Source organism: Zingiber officinale, chromosome 9B (genome assembly GCF_018446385.1).
Source record: "Zingiber officinale cultivar Zhangliang chromosome 9B, Zo_v1.1, whole genome shotgun sequence".
Taxonomy (NCBI): domain Eukaryota; kingdom Viridiplantae; phylum Streptophyta; class Magnoliopsida; order Zingiberales; family Zingiberaceae; genus Zingiber; species Zingiber officinale.
Genome location: NC_056003.1, coordinates 56340550 through 56356543, shown reverse-complemented (window position 1 = coordinate 56356543; position 15994 = coordinate 56340550).

Sequence of the window (15994 nt, the reverse complement as noted above, 5' to 3'; positions counted from 1 at the left end):
CCACTTGGACTTTTCTACTCGTGCCAAGTATTCGGTCAACCCTTTGACCTACTTGGACTTCTCAATACCAGATGTTCGGTCAACCTTGACCCTCTTGGATTTTCCTTGCCAAGTATCCAGTCAATCCTTTGACCTACTTGGACTTCCCAACACCAGATGTCCGATCATCCTTGATCCATCTGGATTTCCTTCCTTGCCAAGTATCCAGTCAATCCTTTGACCTACTTGGACTTCCCAACACCAGATGTCCGATCATCCTTGATCCATCTGGATTTCCTTCCTTGCCTGGCTTCACTCACCAGGACTTTCACCTAGCTTCACTCACTAGGGTTTTCCATCTGCCTAGCTTCACTCACTAGGACTTTCACCTGGCTTCACTCACCAGGACTTTCACCTAGCTTCACTCACTAGGATTTCCTTCTGCCTAGCTTCACTCACTAGGACTTTCACCTGGCTTCACTCACCAGGACTTTCACCTAGCTTCACTCACTAGGGTTTTCCATCTGCCTAGCTTCACTCACTAGGACTTTCACCTGGCTTCACTCACCAGGACTTTCACCTAGCTTCACTCACTAGGATTTCCTTCTGCCTAGCTTCACTCACTAGGACTTTCACCTGGCTTCACTCACCAGGACTTTCACCTAGCTTCACTCACTAGGATTTTCCATCTGCCTAGCTTCACTCACTAGGACTTTCACCTGGCTTCACTCACCAGGACTTTCACCTAGCTTCACTCACTAGGATTTTCCATCTGCCTAGCTTCACTCACTAGGACTTTCACCTGGCTTCACTCACCAGGACTTTCACCTAGCTTCACTCACTAGGATTTCCTTCTGCCTAGCTTCACTCACTAGGACTTCCTTCTGCCTAACTTGCCAGTTAGGACTTCCCAGTCAAGTATCCGGTCAACCTTGACCTACTTGACTCTTCTTCGATCAATATCTTATTGTCAAACATCTAAACCCAAACCAAGACTCAGCTTGGTTAACCAGGTCAACCTTGACCTGAGGGATGTTGCACCAACACAAGCCTCTCTTTCGGAAGTTACTGTTGGGATGTATACTAAAAGCCTAGCTTTTGGTATAAACGTTTATTTTGAAATGAGAATCACATTGGTCAAATGTCTACATTTATGTTAAGTGTAGTTACCCATTTAATTTATATTGTAGATAACATGGTATGAGGTGACACACAGAAGATCATGTTATCAGTTCCTTATAAATTATAAATAGTAGCTCACAACCAAGATGGAATGGGACAAACCATTGGAGTGGTTGTAGTGTAATTTGATATTAGTTTATCTTATCTATAAAATTACATTAGTACACTATGAGTGTATTGAGTAGGACCATTTGAGATAGTTTGTTTTTATACAGACTACATAAAAGGATAAAATCTCTGTTATTATGGAAGTACGTTCTCTTAATCATAATATAATAACAAGCACGTATACTTAATATTTATTTCTTTAATTTTTCAGAAGGTGCGATTTAGTTTGTTAAATCAATATGCTCGATAAGTTGGGAAATGATATTATTTATATGATGTGTTGTTGATTATAGAATGAAACTATGTCCTAGTAATCTAGGTTGATGATACCCCCTTGAGGAGCTCATAAGGATTGTCATGTAAATCCTGCAGGTGGACTTAGTCCGACATGACAATAAGGTTGAGTGGTACTACTCTTGGAGCAAGATATTAATTAAGTGAGTTGTTAGTAACTCATTTAATTAGTGGACATACGATATCTTAAACACAGGGAGACTAACGCACACATGATAAGAAAGAGCCCATATTGTAATATGGGATTGGTGCGGTAGTGTAATAATAACTCTTTAGTGGTATGAGTTATTATTGATGAACTTGAGTTGGGTGTTCGGGGCGAACACAGGAAGCTCAAGCTCATCGGGAGACCAAAACCAATTCCTCCTCTCGGTCCCTATTGTAACCTCTTATTTATAAAGCCTTATATCCACTTAGAGCCAAGCTTCTTACCCATCTCATTGTGGCCGGCCAAGCCAAGCTTGGAGCCCAAGCTAGGGTCGGCCAAGCCAAAAGATGGAGCCAAATTTATGGCCGACCAAGCTTGGAGCCCAAGCAAGGTGGCCGGCCACATTAAAATAAAAGGGTGTTTTAATTTTTTAAAATCTTTCCTTTCGTGGAAGCCATGGTTTTAAAAGAGAGTTTCAAAATTTTAAAATCTTTCCTTTTATAGCTTTCTACAAAGGATTAAGAGAAAGGTTTGATATCTTTCCTTATTTATAGTTAAAAGGAAGATTTTAATTTTTGATAAAACTTTCTTCTTTTTGTAACCATCCACATGTTTTAAAAGAGAGATTTTAATTTATAAAATTTTCCTTTTATAACCAACATGGGATTTAAAAGAGAAATTTTTTATTAAAAATTTCTTACCAAAAACAAATAAGTAAGTTTTAATTTTATGTTTAAAACTTTCCTTGTTTGGAGCACAAGTAGGTGGCCGACCATGACAAGTATAAAAGGAAGTTTTAATTTTTATTGTTTTAAACTTTCCTTTTTAGTCATTGGCAAGGAATATAAGGAAGTTTTAATTATGTTTAAAACTTTCCTTTTTTGCCAAGACCAAGGTTATAAAAGAGATGGAGGGGTGCCTCATGAGATAACACATCTTCTATTCCTCTCTTCCAATCCTTGGTGGTCAGCCCTTGTCCTTCTCTCTTCTCCTTTTGCTTTCTTTCTTGGAGGCTGGCGGCATCAATTGTGGTAATCTCTTGGTGGCCGGTTGCTTGAAGGAGAAGAAGAAGAGAAGGAAGCTCTCTTGTCTAGCATCCCTTGGAGGTTAGCTGGTGGCCGGATCTTGGAAGCCTTGGAAGAAGCTTGAGTGGATTTCATCTTGGAAGATCGTCGCCCACACGATATCCAAGAGAAGGAGGGGAATACAGCAAAAGATCAAGAGGTCTATAAGCTACAAAAGGTATAACTAGTTATTAGTTTCCTCTTCATAACTAGTTCATCTTTTGTATAGATCTTGAAAAACCAAATACAAGAGGTTATCAGTTTTAAGTTATCATTTTTTATTATCGATTTTATTTTTCGATTTCATGTTTCGATAATGTGTTTCTATTGAGGTTTCTATAGTTAAACCTAGTTTACTGTAAGAAGTTAAATATTGATTTCTTTAAAAGGCTTTATCTAGGAAATGGTGGATGATCTCATACCTAAGAAGGCCTAGTGCCTCGCCATGTTTAACCTGGAAGCCGATCTTTGAAATATATATTTGATAACTTCTGTAATATGGTTTAACTTTGGAAGATCACATCGGTTAAACTTGGAGTAAAAATGTTAAGTATCGTTTCCAATCCAAGTTTAACTTCTGAAGGACGATTTGGATTAATAATGTTAAACATCGTTTGCAATCCAAATTTAACTTCAGTAGAGCACAAGGGTAGCTATGATAGTTCTATGCTTGTACAAATTTTTGTACAGGGAAACTAGGACGGTATTCCGAGTAGCATCCAATAGTTACTAGCCACAAGCGAAGTAGAGGGATCAACAGGAAGAGGAAGAGAAGCACACAAGAAAGAGATTTCTGTTGGGTTTTTCGGGCTGCGAAAACCTCGTTTTCACGTCGCGGAAACCCCGAATCACCCATGCCACTGGATCTCGTGTGAAGAAAACTTTCGAAAATACGAGTACGAGTTTAAAACTTCGATCTACAATAGATCTACAAAAGAAAAAAAACTTTTATACCTTTGAAGTGAAGCCCTTCGCATTCCCGCTCGTCCAAACGGTGCCGGATCTCAAGAGTATCAAGATAGATACTCCTCTAAAAGTATCCACATGAACATGTAGGTGGAGAAAACCACACAAAAAGGTGTGCTAGCACCTATGTGTGGTTCGGCCAAGTTGAGGAGGAGAAGGAGAGGAAGAGCTAGAGAGGAAGAAGAAGGAATAATGAGGCTTGAATGAAAAAATCAAATTCTCATCCACACTAAAGTGGCCGGCCACATTCACCATGTGTAACTCCCATTCTCATTAAATGTAGCCATTAAAGAGAATGACATTGTAACTCCCATGAGGTGGCACACTTTGATGATGTGGAGCATCATCATTGGTCCACATCTTGCCATCTCACTAATGATGTGGCAATTAGTCAAGTCAAACTTGACTCTTCCTCTTCCTCTCAAGTCAAGTCAAACTTGACCAAATCTCTTCCATGGTTGATCTAATCTAACCATTTGATTCAAGCCAACTTAATATAATGAATCTAATTCATTAAATTAAGTTGATTTAATGAGTCATAATCTAAATTAGACTCATTGAATACATGAATCAACTTGAGTCCAACTCAATTAGCCCAATTTGGATTACTCTTAATCCAATTTGATTCATCAAATGAATCTAATCCTCTTGGTTCATCATATGAATCCAATCTCCATCTAATTGTCCTTAGTGTGTGACCTTATAGGTTCTTGTAACGTTGACAATGCCCCTAAACCCATTTAGGAGCATAAGCAATGAGTGTTATCTAGCAACACATCATTACTACCCAATGTTACAAGAATGTTGAGATCCAACATCACCTTGTGACTACTAATTGTGACTCCTCACAATATATGACAAGTGTCCTTCTATCCTAGATATCTAGATTAATCAATGTGAGACATAGACCGTGTCATCCTCTGATCAATCTAAATCCTGAACTCCAAGTAGACTCACTAAATCAAATGAGCTCAATATCTCATATTGACTCATTTGGGCATGGCCATGTACTTCGTGGTCTCACTCTATCAAGAATATCGATGTCACTCCCGTCATATAGGAGGGATAGATCCCATCTACATCACTCACATCCCTCTGCATAATTCATTACATACCCAGTAATCGCCTTTATAGTCCACCCAGTTACGGGTGACATTTAACGAAACCAAAGTACATAACTCCTTATGTAGGGAACCATGGTGACTTCAGGTCTAAGAACTAGTAGTCATACTAATAGCCACATGAGAAAGTATATGACACTCATATAACGATCCATGATACTTTCTCATGGCGGGTCATTCAGTATACATTCTCCAATGCATACCCATGTGTCAACTTGATATCTCTATATCCATGACTTGTGAGATCAAGTCATCAAGTTGACCTACATGCTAGTCTTATTGCATTAACATTGTCCCTGAATGTTAATACTCGACTAAGAATGATTTAGAGTAGTGTTCCCTATATCATCTCACTATCGATTCAACCAATCGATTGATATAGGTAAGAACCTTCTACTCAAGGACATTATTACACATAGTTTATTTGGCACCAATACAAGTAAGTATAATAACCAAAAACCAAATGCCTTTATTTATATAGAATATGATACAACAAGTCCAAAAATACAATCATCAAATGATTGGCTCTAGGGCTCTAGCTAACAATTTCTTCCTTATGGTAGTCACGGCAACAAGGAGAAAACTTCTCCTTGTTGTTGTGTGGCCGACGACAAAGAGAAGGGGAGAGGGAGAGGAGGATTGGGTTTTTAAAACCTAATCAACAAAATAATGAAACTTATTTCTATGTCTCTCCCAATTACATCTATATATAATCCTCATTAATGAGTTATATTAGAAAGTCCAAATCCAACCCATTATCCCTTAACCAAAAATTAGCCCATTAACCCCTTGGTTTGGTTCACAACTAAACCAAGTTGGTTTATGACTAATTCATGATTAAACCAAATATGGTTCAACTCTTCCATAAGAGATGTGGCCCATCCGCGTTTCCATTGCGATAAATATTTCCATATTTGTTTTATGTATGGTCTAACCAAACATTTATCTCTTGATCTAAGAATCCTATTTTAAACTTGTTTTACATCTTTTAGAGACTCGTTAGTGCGTGTGATGTAACGCCCGCCCCTTTATACTACTACCACTCCTGCCTAGTGAGGGCGGGGTTACTTTCTTACCCTTAGACTTAGTAAATTTAAACATTCATACATACATACAGCGGAAGACATACCAAGCATATGAATATGAAATAACATGGTTCAACTTAAATAGTCATAGTATCCATTTCTAGCACATGCATAAGGAATCATAAAAGACATCACATAACATAACATATTATTCTAAGTTCATTTCAGCAGGTCATTTTATTTCTTTAGCCAAGTCACCATCACACATCTCTTGCCCCTTCCCGCTGCTCCTCTAGTTTCTCCATTCTTTACCTTTATCTGTGGTACAAGGAAAAGTATCTGTAAGCACTCAAGGCTTAGTGAGATCCTTTCCTACTTACAAAACCAACGTAATCATGCAACATCATCAAATCATACATTAGAGTAATTGATGCTCATCACATCATGAAATTAAAACATATCATATCATGGCATGAATCTCAATAATAACATAATGTAAGGTAGACAACATATTATGGCATAAATCTTATCATAATACATGTAACATCATATCCTAGCATGAATCACATCATAACATAAGAAATCATCATATCATGGTATAGTTCATATCATAGCATGGAGGCACTAACATAACATAAGAAAATCATCATATCATGGTATAGATCATATCATAACATAAGTGTACATCATAGCATGAGTAAATCATCGTATCATGGTATAGATCATATCATAACATAAGTGTACATCATAGCATGAGTAAATCATCATATCATGGTATAGATCATATCATAACATAAGTGTACATCATAGCATAAGTAAATCATCATATCATGAGCATGGATGCAAGATGTCCTTTAAAACATGAGAAATGTCATGTACGATATGCCTTTCAAAACATGATTTATGTCATGGGTGGGATGTCTTAAAACAATATCATATAGTACTTGAAAATAATCTCAACATGAAAGGGGCCCTGACTTAGTACCACATACATACATAATGCGCGCATCCTAAGTAGACCCAAGGTAGCTAGTCTTGAACCTACTAGGAAACTAGGCCCGTAGCTCGACCTAGGGGCACGTAAGGAGCCCACCCTTTACTAGGCCCGTAATTCGACCTAGGGGCGCATGAGGAGCCCACCCTTTTGGTACAAGTCATTCAAAGTAAAATACATGTCATATCATATCTCTATCATTTAATAACATAATTATGTCGTTCATAGCATATCTTATTCATGTCATTCATAGCATATCATGTTCATGTCATTCATAGCATATCATGTTCATGTCATTCATAACGTATCATATTCATGTCATTCATAGCATATCATAATCATGTCATTCATAGCATATCATGTTCATGTCCTTCATAGCATATCGTTGTCATTCGTAACATATCATATTCATGTCATTCATAAGGTATGCATAAATGGGCACATAGTCATGCATACTTGGGCACACAGCCATCATACTTGTCTTGGGCACATAGCCATCATATTTGGGCACATAGCCATTTTTAAATATCATTCTCATGCATGGTTCATAAGCATATTCAAATGAGCAATATAACACAAAAAGAAAACATAATCATGCATGGTTCACAAGTTAACTTCTTCTAATTCATGTCATTGCAAGGGAAGTACATATTGAGTCATAACTTAGTCTAAATTCTCAACCCACTAAGGGTGGCCGAAACATGCATAGGCTCACTTAGGTTTCATGAAATCATACAAGCAAATGAACCCACATTCATTTCCATAACATTTAACATAGGGAACATCATAAGCATATGTGATTTTAGGTTCTATGCTTCCTAGGGTTTTAAACCCACCTTGGCCGAAACATACAAGGTCCCAACTAGGTTACATATAGCATGTAAGCATGTGATTCTAAATAAATTTTTCCATGCATTTATCATAGGCATTCACATGAGCATATTATGTTAAAGTTCAAGCTTCCTAAGTTCACCAATGTAAGTGGCCGAATGCCACCAAAGCATGGATTCTAGACATGTGGGTACTCATAAATTTCATAGCATACATGGAGAGGAACATAAACATGTTAGGGTTGAATTTAGGCTTGCCTAAGTGTAACGACCCGCCTTCTAGGTACTAAGCTGTAAGGCCGATCGCTACAGTTATGCTGAGCTAACTGTGCGGAAAACTGATCTAATTTAAATTTTAGTTGCTAACTGATAACTATTCCTGGTTCTACATGTACTAAAGGATGTAATCTAAAGTATACCTAACATATACTACATCCCCTATGGTCAAGGAGCTGAAATAAATGTTCTCCGGCTGTTATCAGACCTCCCAATCGATCCGTTGATCGATTGGAACGTCGGATCGATCCAGGGATCGATTCAGCCGGCTACTGTACGCGGGACATAAGTTGGATCGATCCAGTGATCGATCCAGCACGCTACTGTGCTCGGGACGATATTCTGGATCGATCGGCTGATCGATCCAGACTGACCAATCGATCCAGGGATCGATCCCCGAACCTTCTGTTCGCGACAGAAATTGCTGGATCGATCGGATGATCGATCCAGAAACCTACTGTTCGCGGAGCAAGTTGCCCGATCGATCAGCTGATCGATTGGGACCCCCCAATCGATCCACCGATCGATTGGGGTGTCTGATTTCGCACTGAAACTCTGATTTCAGCACTGGTTCGTGCCAAAACCTCACACTACAACTATCTAATGCATAATAAACACTCTAATAACATATGACTAGCAATCTAACTTGTTATAGTGCATGGTTCTTTAATTTCTAGCATTGAACAACTTAAAATGCATAAAAAGCAAAATACTAAAAGTTCATAATTCTAAGCTAGAATGTTTAAGTCCCCTAAAGATCTTTGATTCCAGTTCCTACCACACACACCATCTTTGCATTGCCCTCCAGCTTCCTCTGTTAGTCCATCTTTCCTTTACCTTTATCTGCAGTATAAGGAAAAGTAGAATCTGTAAGCTTAAAGCTTAGTAAGAAACCATCTACCTCACAAAAACATGCATTCGATGCAATATGCTTTTAAAACATGCTGGTTGAAATATGTACTGATTGAACTAAAACATGGCGTACCATCATACAATACATAACAATCAAAGCTAGTCATGGCATACTATCATCTAAAGCATGTGTACATGAACTGAACATAGAGCTATCATACCCAATCATAGAAAAACTGGCTGAACATATAATGAGCTAAACTGAAGCTAAACTGATACTGAATTCAAACTCAACTAACATAACAAATTTTGAGTTTTGAAAACTAATTCATAATAAGTGAAAATACATAATCATGCTGTTTGGGCCCGGCAACTGTACTTGCTGTGCGCGCATCCCTAACTAGACCCGGGTTTGCAAGTCCCGAATTTAGTAGGGTTAACTAGGTTATCTAAACCTAGGGACGACTGTGGGAGTCCAACCCAATGGATATCTGATCCAGTACAGTGCCACTGAAAATAAAATACTGAATATAGCTAACTGTTTAACTTGCTGTTTCTAGGTTATCTGAACCTAGAGCTAGGTTATCTGAACCTAGAGGCGACTGTGGGAGCCCACCCATTGGACCGTAGTCCCATAAAATTGGACTAAACTAATGTGCTATTTTAAATGCTCCTAATGCATTTAACTGAGCTATTAAACACAACTGAGGTGGCATTTAGCTACACTAACATTTTACCGAACACTTAGTGTGCTCAAACTCTCTCCTCTAATAGGGAGATCACCTCTAGGCACCCGACAACGTCTAAAATCTCCAACTAAAGGGGAACAACGTGTCCGGCCCGTCTAGAGATGCTCAACTAGATCCCTAATCCTCGAGGAGGGTTAAAACACACCCTATGTGCCGAGAAACCTGCATATAGCTAAATCTAAAAGTATGCAATCAAACGAAAGCTATTATACTGCAGGTGAGGGGTTTCTTACCTCCTATTCGTAATTTCTTACGATTCTATTCGCTAGAACTCCGGTGAAGATGATCTTCTCGACGATCCTCTCGCGTCTACGGGTTCTTCTCGCGAAGGGGAACGTCCTCGTATCGAAGATCTCGCCGGAAGAAGTTCCCTTGGCCCTTGGGCTTGGTGTGCCGTGAGAAGGAGGAGGAAAAGAGGGGCGCCGGCGTGAGGGTTTGAGAGGAGGAAGTGGTGTGAGGTTTCGTGAGGAGAGGGCTGCCGAACCAAATTAAACCAAACCCAACTTAAGTTCTTAATTTATATTAAGTGGATTATTGAACCCAACTCTAATATAAATATAATTGGTTCCTCTTTCTTTCAGCACGGCCCTGCTGGGTTCACCAGTTACCAAGGCTAACTAAAGGTTTAGCGGACCCGAGAGGTCACGGGTTCGATTCCCGCTTAAGCCTTTTTATTCTTCTAATTATTTTTGCTACCCTCGCTACTCGAAAAATTCCGGAAAAGTATCTAAAAATTCCAGAAAAATCAAAGGATAATTCTAATGCCAGTTTGAGAATTTTCGGGCGTTACACTAAGCCCTACATTTCATGGTGGCCGAATGTTTAACATGTGAAAAACATAACCCTAAGCAACTTGAAAACTCAAGTGCATAATGTTATCTTCATATCTTTTCATAAGGTAAAACATAAGCAAGCTAGATTTGAGGTTGAGCCTCACTAAGGTATTTAAATCCCTACATGGCCGAAACCTTGTGATAGGGTCCTCCTAGTTCTAAGCAACATACAAGTTATAAACAACAAGAGAACATTAACAACATATGGTGGAAAACTTCATACTTAATACCTCTTCTAGAATTTACAAGCATGTGAGTACCTTATGAATTTCATAGCATATCATGGGGAGGAACATAAACATATTAGGGTTGAATTTAGGCTTGTTTAAGCCTTACATTTTATGTTGGCCGAAAGTTTATCAAGTAAAACCTAACCCTAAACAACATGAATTCCAAGTGCTTTATGTCATTTTTCATATCTTTTCATAAAGAGAAACATAAGCAAGCTAAATTTGAGGTTTAACCTCCTTAAGGTATTAAGTCCCTTCTTGGCCGAAACCTTAAAGTAGGGGTCTACTAGTTCTAAGCAACATACAAGTACAAACATCAAGAAAACATTCATATAACATCATAGAATAGGTCATAGACATGTTAGTTTTTAACTTGAGCTTTCCTAGGTTTTTAAACCTCTTCATGGCCGAACCCTAAGGTAGGGTATTACCTAACCCTAAGCCTTATACAAGCATGAATTATCAAGGTTATATTCATAACATATCATGAGGAAAACTTAAACTTATGTATTTTGGTTTTTAAGCTTCCATAACTTCACAAGCATCATAACCGAAATTTCTAAAGGAGAGCTCTAGGTTAAAATTTCATATAAACTCAAACGAAAACCATAGAACCACTTGTACCACAGGTGAGGGGATACTCACATCCTCTTGCTTGGTCTTTTCCTAAGAGAAGGTACCCTTGGTGAAAAGAAAGAAGAGAGCTCCTCCTCCTAGTGCTCCTTTGTGTTTTTCTTGCTTGTGAGAGGTAGATCTTGAGGGTTCCTCCTTATAGTTTGGTTTTCTTAGGGAGAAAACCTTAGTTAGATTTTTGGGAAAGAAAAGAGGGGGCTCTAGGTCACGGCAAGGTGAGGGAAGGGAAGAAAAAATGAAGTCTCTTCTTGATTTTTCCCTTTATGCTAGGTGGAAGTAAGAAGCAAAAAGAGGCTTTGCTTTCCCCTCTTCTTAACTCATCTTTTAGTCTCTTAATGATGAAGAAATGTCTTCATTCATCCCCCTACTTCCTCTCTTCTCCTTCTCTCTTGTTATCCATGAAAATGAAAAGAAGAAGAAGGAGACAATTTGTCTTTTTCTTGCTTTCTTCTCTTAATCATGGTCTTACTTTTATCTACAATATCCATCCTCTATTTAACAATAACTCATGATGGTCTAGTGGTAATTCTATAATTCTTAGCTTAAGAAGGTTCAAGGTTCAATCCTTGACTAATTCTTTATATATATATATATATATATATATATATATATATATATATATATATATATATATATATATATATATATATATTTCTATCTTATTTCCTTTTATTCTAAAAGAAATCTTCACCTACTTAGCTTAAGAAATTCTTGGGTGTTACACGTGACCCAATAGGTTCCCGGTTTATCTTGACTGTCCATAATTAACTACTTAATTATAGAATGGTCATGAGTGACATCTAGTAGTATATCATGATCCCCAATTAGTCAGAAAATCATAGTTGATCTTAGAATTAATTCTAAACTCTTCAGCAGCTACAGTGAGTCATGTCTCGTTCCTTTCACTCATCTTGTACCCACTTGATTCAGGACATAGTCTATGTGTCTTGTCCCCACTAGGCTGACTACGTCACACCAAGCCCAAGTAATACTTCCTTGTTCTATGGATTCAAATTACTCATACGTATGTACAAGAGTGTCACACTTTTAACATGTGATGCTTTGGCCAAAGACTTTGAGTAATAATCCTAACGAGTGGTCATAGGGTATACTACAAGGAGTGGTGAATCCTCAGTGGGTTATCCAAATACCTTCGAGCACTTCAACTTATACTCAATCATCCCAGATCCACACCTCAATGAGATGTTTGCTAAAGATGTCAAAGTATAAGTCTCCATGATCAAGATGACTTGTATAACTCAAGTCAAAGGAAAGTTGCACTCGTACTGCAATAAGAACTTCACAGATATATCTATATATATGTAAAGAATCATATGAAGTCTTACAGTGAGTCACTCCAATGAACTAGTTACCATGATCAGCATCCCTGTTTAACTCTCGACATCCCAATGTCTCTAGCCAATGAGAAAATAGTTGCTTGACCGAACCAAGGAGTATAACCTGTGCTAGTCTTACAGAATTGATAATGTTCAAATGCATCAATTTTCCCACTAGGAAAATTTCAATATATTCATAATTATATATATAGAGATAATCACCAATTGCGATCCAATCACAAATTCTCTCATCCTATGAATTATATTATGAACATTTAGTAAATGAGTTTAAGACAATCAAACATATAATATTCACTCAAATAGTGAATTTATACTTATCAAATAAATAGAAAAAAAATGTAAGGCGGTTGCCTTAGGACATCGCTCAAATTCTAACATGATGGTCATGTGAAAAGGGGGTGAATCACGTATATTTAGAAAACATTTTTGTCAAACTTAAAGAAAACTTAGTGAGCAGTGAAATTAAAAATAAAATAGAAAACAAAAAGCATGAGCACAAGCGGTTACTTAGTTCAGAGCCTTTAGCAATTCCTACTCTAAGACCCATGATCCCTCGGACCGTATTGATAGGCAATCCACTAAACCTTCTTCTGAAACTACCAGAAAAGAGAATCGAGTACAAGAATAAAGGACAGTGTAACAACCTACACTGCCTTAATAATAAAGTCAATATTTTAAAACAACTTGTTACGAACACAGGATTCTCAAATGTGCAAGCTCGTGTCTTGGTGTCGGTTTGCTGGTAGCAGTCAGATGTCATAGAGAAGTAGCGCAACATCAACACAGCATATTAGATGTGGTCAGAGTAGCAGACAAATCTTTGAAGCTTGAGGATGAGTTATGCCCTTTCTCCTGGATGAACAACTCTTTTAAGGAGCGTTGAGGACACCTCCAACCCCATCTGAGGCGCCTTTGACCTTGAATTTGATCCCCAAAACTTCAAACTCGATAACCTCCAATACCTTTGGTTTCTATCCGTGTGAGGGTGCCTCCAAGCTATTCGAGGTGCCTCCACACCAAGCTTCAGGGTGACTCCACCACACAGGAGGCACCTTCGTTCCTTTCTGCATAGAGTCTTCAACTAAGATAGCTGAGGCACCTCCAATGCATAGGAGGCGCCTCAAATCATTGTTCACCTGAGGCTGGATTTTGCACTTAGCTCTAAAAAATTCATGTTAGTCCAATAATAAAAAGTAACATGCAAAACTAAGTTAGCATAATAAAGAAATAATATTATTAATTAGATCTTATTTTACCAAGATCAGGATTTAGTTATAGTCTCAATTTAGATTTTTAAAATGGACCTAAACTGGACCAGTGCCTACAGTCCCAATTGGAACTCATCCTCACTAGATCACTCTCCTCTAGTGACTCACCTTTACTTACCATTTATAGTCACTTGACTTGACTCTTGACCCACTAGGTATTCCTGCCAATTGTCAGGTCCCCAGACCCAACTGGACTTCGACTCACTGTCAAGTCTCACAAACCTAACTGGACTTCTTACTAGATATTGAGTCACTCCTTGATCTATCTGAACTTTATGCTAGTTATTAGGTCCTCAGACCTAACAGAGCTTTAGCTCGATGTTAGGTCTTCTAGACTTGTCAATTCCTGCACACTCGGTAAAGATATCAGATCATGGTAAGCTCATGGAGGATACAACAAACCTAAAAATAAAATTAAAGATGCATTAGATAAACTAACAAGGAAAGTAAAATGTGAGCAAAGAAAAAATAAAATCCTCGGGTTGCCTCCCAAGCAACACTTGTTTTTGGTCTTTAGCTCAACCCCATCTCATATCAAGTTAGAATTATGTCCATGGAGGGACGACTTTTTCCTCCTAAGGTTTGTGCCTCTTGTTCTTCCTTCATTTTTGCTCTTGCAGGGCAGATGTATTTTTTATTTTTAGTTGGGGGCCTTCTCCCAATGTTCGGTGGATCATGCACATCATCCGGTGGCCTCCCATGAGGATGAAAGTTCCATTCCTCAGTTTGGTAAGCATCTGCCCTGCTACATTTACTTAGAAAAAGAGAGACATAGTTAGGAGATTTAGATAGATCAAATTCTAACCTTTCCTCACCTATTACCATAGATAGCTTATGATTTTTAACATCGATAATAGCTCTAGCGGTGGCAAGGAAGGGTCTTGCAAAAATTATTGGGATCTTAGGGTCCTTCTCCATGTCCAACACAACGAAATCGATGGGTATGATACAACCACCCACTTCTATTAGCACATCCTCAATGATACCTATAGGATACCTGCATGAATGATTCGTTAGCTGTAGTGCTATAGTAGTAAGTTTAAAGTTTTTGAGACCTCATTTATTATAAATCGAATAAGGAATGAGGCTAACACTTACCGCCAAATCATAAAAAGCTTTGTTAAAAATTGTAGTTCCTATGGTGCAAGGAATCAAGAAGCTTCCTGGATCTTGAAGCTTCGGGGGTATGATGTTCAGAAATAAAGCACAACACTCCTCCGTTAGCACCACTGTCTCATAGCCTTCTCCTTTTTTTCCTTCTATTGGACATAACCTCTCTCAGGAATTTGGCAAACTTGGAAATTTGGTGTAATGCATTAATTAGTGAGACTTTAATACAAAGTTCTTTGATCTTCTCCAAGAATATGTCGAATTCTTCATCCTTTTTAGTGATGGCTAATCTTTGGGAGAAAATAATTGCTTGACTTTGAATTTCTAGTGGAGGAAGCTTTTCAATCTTTTCAGTACTATCATCCTTTGTTTGTGTGCCACTTGGGTGTGATGAAGAAGGAGAGGGCTCTCTAAGAATATCAATTCCCTTGTCGAGAACAATCGCTTAGGGATCTCCCAAGGTCCATCGGCTCCGAAGCTCCATTTTGTTGTAGTGCTCAACAAGGTTCACATCGGGTTTTCCTGGAAAGACTTCTGGTACTCTTAAGGAAGATGAGGATAACTATACTATTTGACCATCAAGAATCTTATGATATTTTTCAGAATTTTCCACATGTTGAGTGAGTTGCTTGATTTCATTTTTCATCTCTATTTGTGTTGCATGGACTTCTAAATGAGATTATTAATAGCCTTGTTATTACCGTGGATAGCTTTACTGTTACTATGATTGGTAGCTCTACCTTTGACCCATAGGTTGCCCCTAGTCTTGATTATTTATGTAGGAAAATTTTGGAGGATTCCTCCAACCCAGATTATATGTGTTAGAGTATGGATTATTTTACCTTGGGTTGAAACTGGCTATGCCATTGTATTGCTCAAATTATTCAAGTTGAGAGAAAAGAACCCCCAAGGGGGCAAGTTTCTTGCGCTTGCTCCATACTTCCACAAGAATTGCATATTCCTACTATAGCATT